Below are 6,000 nucleotides of genomic sequence, written 5' to 3' on the forward strand. Positions count from 1 at the left end.
CCCCCTTCTCTCTGTCTAGTCTGTCCTTCACCCTGTTGAGTGCTTAAGAGCAAAAGCTCCAGAGTCAGACTTCTGGGCGTGAATCGTGGCTCCATCACTTACTACCTGAGTGACCTTGGGCAGGTTCATTCATTCACTGTTTGTTCAGTAAATATTTATTGAGCGCCCATTAAGTGTTAGGGATATAATGGTGCACAAGACAATATTCTGACCCTTACAGAGCTTGTATTCTAGTGGGAAACACAGAATATAAGCTTATGAATGAATAGAGCATAATTCTAGGATGCAATAAATGCCATGAAGGAAAATGAAACAGAGTCAGGGGACAGATACCACCTTTTTCAATGTAGGTGATCAGAGAAAACTTCCCTGAGGACATGACGTTAGAGCAGAGAGCTAAGTAAAGTCAGAGAACAAGCCATGAAAAGTTGTGAAGAGAATGGCAAGTACAAAGGCCCTGAGGCAGAAACCAACTTCAGGCGTTGGAGGAACAGCAGGAAGGCAAGTGAGCTGAAACAGTGTAGGAGAGAGAATGGTGGTGCATGAAGCATTCTGCTTTCCACCACCACCCCCGTCTTCTTACCCCTGTTGTACCCCAACCCCCAAACTTTTGCATATCCCTGTAGTACCCCAACTCCAGCTCTGTGGGTCCGACAGCCTACTGTTTTCCTACCTTTTTATTGCTCCTTCCCTCTCTCATATCCTCACTTCCCTCCTTAACCAGCTTAGTTCCAAAGTCCAGTATAATAACTTCTCCCTTGCATAAACACTCAACCCCTCAGCTGCCCATCATCTTTCTTTCCTCAGACTTGTAACACTTCCTCCCCCAATCCTCGTCTTCGCTGACAGACTTCCTGTTTCGCTGAGGAAATAGAAGCAAGCCAGAGAGGACTCCACAAGCTCCCACCTGCACTTGTCCCCCATCCCTGCCTTCCGTCCTGTGGGTGCCAGGGAGGAAGGCCCTCCGGCAGGTGCACACACTCCATCCCTCCAGCCTTCTCTGGTGAGTGTCCTTCTTTCTCCTTCATGGTGCCATCAGCAGGACTTTCCTCCACTGTCACAAGGCCACCTCCTGATGACCCACCTGCCCCTGCAGCCACCACCTCATGTTTCTGACCGTCTCTACAGCACAACCACTTTTGCTCACCACCTTCACCTTCTCTTTCTGCATCCCCTCTGAACCCTTGCCAGCCTGCTGTGTCCCACTGTCCCACTGAAACTCCTCGTTTGCTAAGCTTCCACATTGGCAGACCCAATGCTTGATCCTCATTTCCCAGACCTGTGGCAGCATGGGAGCCCTCTTCCTGCACTGCCCTGGCCTCCATTATTGTTCCTGTTTCTGACTCCAAGCAAGGCTCCCTGCAACCACTCCTGCCCATCTTCACAGGCACATCTCTGACCTGCTCATATTCCTCCCCTGCTGCCCACCCACTCAGTGTCCAAGTCCTGGGTGGGGCAGGGAACTCCAAGTTCCTACATGGCCTGCCCTCTCCCCAAACCACCCCCAGGACCTCTCTGACCTCTGCTTACTGCCATACCTTACTCTCTGTGCTCTAGACACGTCTGCTTCATTGCTGTTCCACAAACACGCCAAGCACACTCTTCCACAGGGCCTTTGCACTTGCTCTACCCTCTGTCTAGAATGTTCTTCCTCCAGAATCCACTTGGCTCACTCCTTTGTCACCTTCATGTTTCTGCTCTAGTGTCACTTTCTTGGGAAGACCTTCCTGGCCATCCCCTCAGCCATCCTGGTGGCCCCTCACTGCCACTCAGCACTCCCTAGTCTCCTTTTCTTTCTTTTTTTTTTTAAGTTTTTTTTTTTATTAATCTCTACATTGTGGGGCACAAACTCATGACCCTGAGGTCAAGAGTCACATGCTCTACCAAATGGATCACCCAGGCTCCCTCCTATTCTCCTTTTCTACTTCATTTTTCTCCATAGAACTTACTACTATCTGATAGCCTAGATATTTTTTTAATTACTGTTTCCTCCCACTAGAATGTAAGCTCTATGAGTTAAAGTTTAAAAAGACCACTCTTGCCGGGGGGGGGGGAGTTGCGCCTTGGTGGCTCAGTTGGGTGAGCGTCCAACTCTTGATTTTGGCTCAGGACGTATCCCACAGTTCATGAGTTCAAGCCCCACATCAGGCTCTTAGTTCCAAATGCCCTGACATTGTGGCGCCTGCTCGGGATCCTGTCTCTCCCTCTGTCTACCTCTCCCCGACTTGCTCTCTATCTCTCTCTCAAAATAAACTTCGAAAACCTTAAAAAAATTAAAAAATTAAAAGACCACTCTGGGGAGATACTGGCATCCAGTTACAGAATGAATTCAGCATGGGGATGAAAGTTGTGGCAGAGGGAATATAGTCAGCGACATTTTAATAGTGCTGCATAGTGACAGATGATGGTTACACTGTAGTGAGCACAACATCAAGTTTTGAGAAGTCAAATCAACTATCTTGTACACCTAAAACCAATGTAACACTGTGTCAACTATACTCAAATAAACACATTTTTAAAAAAGAAAAAGAAAAAGGCCACTCTGGCTGCTGTGTGTAGGGAAGACTGTACTGGGCTGGGGGCGGGGTGGCAGTTGAAGGGTAAGGCAAAATCCAAGCAAGATAGATAATGAGGCCCTGAGTTAAGGTGGAAAAAGGTTAGGGGCTCCTGGGTGGCTCGGTTGGCTAAGCGTCTGACTTCGGCTCAGGTCATAATCTCACAGTTCATGATTTTTAGCCCTGCGTAGTGCTCTCTGCGGTCAGTGCAGAGCCTGCTTCAGATCCTCTGCCCCTCTCTCTCTCTCTGCCCCTTCCCTGCTCCTGCTCTCTCTCTCTCTCCCTCTCTCTTTCTCTCTCCCAAAAATAAATACACATTAAAAAATATATATGAAAAAAAAGGTCAGAGTTTTGGATGTATTTTGGAATTATCACAGACAGAGAGAATTTGTTATAAATTGGATGAGGGGTCTAAGAGAAAAGAGGAATTTGGTTTGGGGCCTCGGTGCTTTCTGAGATTGTTTCCCTAACTGTAAAATGGGGACAATTAGAATGTCCCCCTTGTGGAACTGTTGCAGAAAGGGATAGAAGACATCCAGTCTCACACAGCGTTGGGCACATAGTAAACGCTCAGTAAACGTTGGCGCTTATTACGGCCCCAAAGATGACCGTGTTTCCCTGCTTCCTGGGTAAATAGGATTACAGAAATATCCACCCCACAGAGACTGAGGAAACAAAACACTTTTTGTCGAGTGCACCCTCCCCTCCCGAGGGATAGGCTTTTACTTTATTTAACAGAATACTTAACATTAGTGTTGGAACAGTTTACTTGCACACAGATACATAAAAGGATTCCTCACATTTCAAAAGAATCCTAAATCGCCTTTAAGTGTTTTGTCCATTTGATACTTAGCAGGAAGAGTAACTAAACGCTGAAATTACAAACCTCTGCCGATTAAAAATCAATCCAAATGTAAGAAAAGCACATCTGAAATAATGATTTTTCAGGTATTTGCTGCATTTTAATACACTAGATGCTAAAATACCACACTGTCTGGTTCAATACCTGGCAACACTCTTTGTCAGTGTAACTCAGCTTTCTGCAAAGGCAACACCCAGCCCTTTTTGGCTGCCTTGGCCTGTCCTCATTTCCCCCTGGAAAACTGTTTTAAACCTAGTACAGATAACATTCTGCCTGTCTTACAATTAGCAGCTTCTCTCAATGGGTCACCTGGTTTCACAAGTGCTTCTGTGGGCTAGCCCTGTATCTTCTTTCAAAACCTCTCAAAGGCAGCCTCCAGGTTGCCTGTGAAAAGCTGCCTGTGGGGAATTTAGGGGCTGCTCTGGGACCTTCAGGGACTTTCCTGCTAGCATCTCTGTCCCACCAGATCTCCCTGATTATTATCTCCGTGATTATTATTCCCTCCACTCATTGGTAGACCAGCCATTCTTCTTCTTAGCCGCCAGGCACCCTGGGAGATTGGTGAGGAGTCCCAAAATCTGAGGTGCCTTTCCCTCCCTGCCCCATAACTGAACTTCTCCTTAAATGCTTATACTACCTAGGAACCTGAAAAAACAACCTTAATTTTGAACTGGAGCTGAAAGAATTTGCCCAGTGGCTGGGTATCTGCTCCATGACCTCCAGACTCAACTGGAAAAGACTCTTGCTTCTGAAAGTAGGGTCTTAGATGGACCAGCAGGCTCACCAGGAAACTTGTTAGAAATACAGAATCAGAGGTGGCATTCTGGGCCTGTTGAATCAGAACCTGAGTTTTAACACGACGCCCAGGTAATTCCCACACATCTTCAACTTTGAGAAGCCAGAGAAGTGCTCTGGCCCCTCCCTTCCTTCTTGCTACGGAGAATTCTTGTGTTCTGTTTAAGGGACTTTAAGCCCCAGCCTACCACATTGTGCTCACTTTCCTTCCTTCCTCCCTTCCTCCCTTCCTCCCTCCCTTCCTTCCTTCCTTCCTTCCTTCCTTCCTTCCTTTTCTCCCTCCCTTCATTCCTTTCGTCCTTTCTTTCTTTCTTGATCTCTATACCCAATGTGGGATTCAGGGTTGCATGCTCTATCAACTGAACCTGCCAGGCACCTCGTTTTCACTTTTCACTGAATCCGGAGCCCAGGACTTCCCATACCTACTCTGCCCTTCGCCCTCACAGTCTTTGTTTGTTTGTTTGTTTGTTTGTTTTTATGGACCCCTTTCCCTTCTACAGCCCTGTTCCCCCACTCAAGCCTCTGCTCCTGGGGCATTCCCTGGAAGGCAGATTTTTCTGCTGTGCTTCTCCCAAAGTAGAGCCTGTGATACCAATCCGAGGGTCCCCTCTTCTGCACCTCTTAGAGCTGCCTTAACCTGTCCAGTGACAGTCCCTTAAAGCTGGGCCACACTGCCCCCCCCCCTCCCGGTCTCTGGATGGATGTGAGAGGTCTCACGCAGAGCAGGGGACTTGCCAAGGCTTACTCTGAAGTTGAGACCTCCCAGCCTTCCCCCACTGCATGGACATACTGTTCCTTTTCTCTGCCAGCTAGTCCTTACAGCCTCAACAGAGAAGCAGAACACAAGTAAAGGCTACCTTCAAGTGGAGACGCCCAGGGAAGGAGGGGGATGTGGACCGACAACCAGCTTCAACCAGCTTTGGAAAAAGAGTCAGGACTCCTTGGAAACTAGCCAGCAGGAGGAGCAGGTACATTTAAAATGCTCCAAGCACTTGATTCTTTGAAGATTTGAGGATTTGAGTTTAGGGTTGTTTTTAAGCTTTCCAAATGAGAAAAAAAAAATTATCAGAAACCTTTTCTGGACATTGGAAACTAGAGGCTCTCCTAAAATACTAACGTAAGGCTTCTTGGCTCTCAATCTAGTGGTCAGGTTATTTAACCACACATTCTTTCCCACACCTTTATCATTTATTATGCAACCAATTCCCATCCCAAAAGGTATATTAAAAGCCAACTTCCAATCTTTTAAAAAGTGCCCTTGGAATGTTATCCTCATTATTAAAATAGTGTCTTTCCAAATTTTTATTCAGCAGACAGTTATCACAGGACTTTTTATGTACCAAGCACTGTCCTAGGAGGTTTACAAAAATTAGCTCATTGGATCCTTAAAATAATCTAATAAAATATGTACTGTTATTAACTATGTTTATAGATGAGGAAATTAAGTCACAAAGAGGTTAAGTAACTTGCTTATGGTCACACAGTTAATAAGGACAGAACCAGAATTCATATCCAGAAAGTCTGGGTGGGTCACTAGACTCTGCTGCCTCTTTAAAGGCCTGGGTATGTGTGTGTGTGTGTTTATTTATATTTATATTTTAAATTTAATTTCAATTTTATTTATATGTAAATATAAAATATAGTTTATTTATTATACAATACATATATGACATATTTTTACATTTACATATTACATATTTTTATATGTATATTATATACATACATAAATCTATATGAGAGAGAGTGTGAAAGAGAGATAGAAGGATTCTAGATGCAGTTTTTCCAAAT

General features: G+C 45.4%; 1 long non-coding RNA gene across 3 annotated transcripts in view; it reads left to right on the forward strand.

Annotated features, from left to right (window-relative positions):
• LOC106972675 (uncharacterized) overlaps positions 1 to 5,740 on the forward strand; it is a 137,519-nt gene extending 131,779 nt beyond the window's left edge. For 2 of the 3 annotated variants that reach the window (XR_008295344.1, XR_008295345.1), the window contains exon 10: positions 850 to 2,036. This is a non-coding gene — a long non-coding RNA (uncharacterized LOC106972675). Of the gene's footprint in view, positions 1 to 807; positions 2,037 to 5,021 lie in introns of those variants that run through there. The other variant, XR_008295343.1, reaches the window with a different exon arrangement.
• The last annotated feature ends 260 nt before the right edge of the window (positions 5,741 to 6,000 follow it).

Source organism: Acinonyx jubatus, chromosome A1 (genome assembly GCF_027475565.1).
Source record: "Acinonyx jubatus isolate Ajub_Pintada_27869175 chromosome A1, VMU_Ajub_asm_v1.0, whole genome shotgun sequence".
Taxonomy (NCBI): Eukaryota; Metazoa; Chordata; class Mammalia; order Carnivora; family Felidae; genus Acinonyx; species Acinonyx jubatus.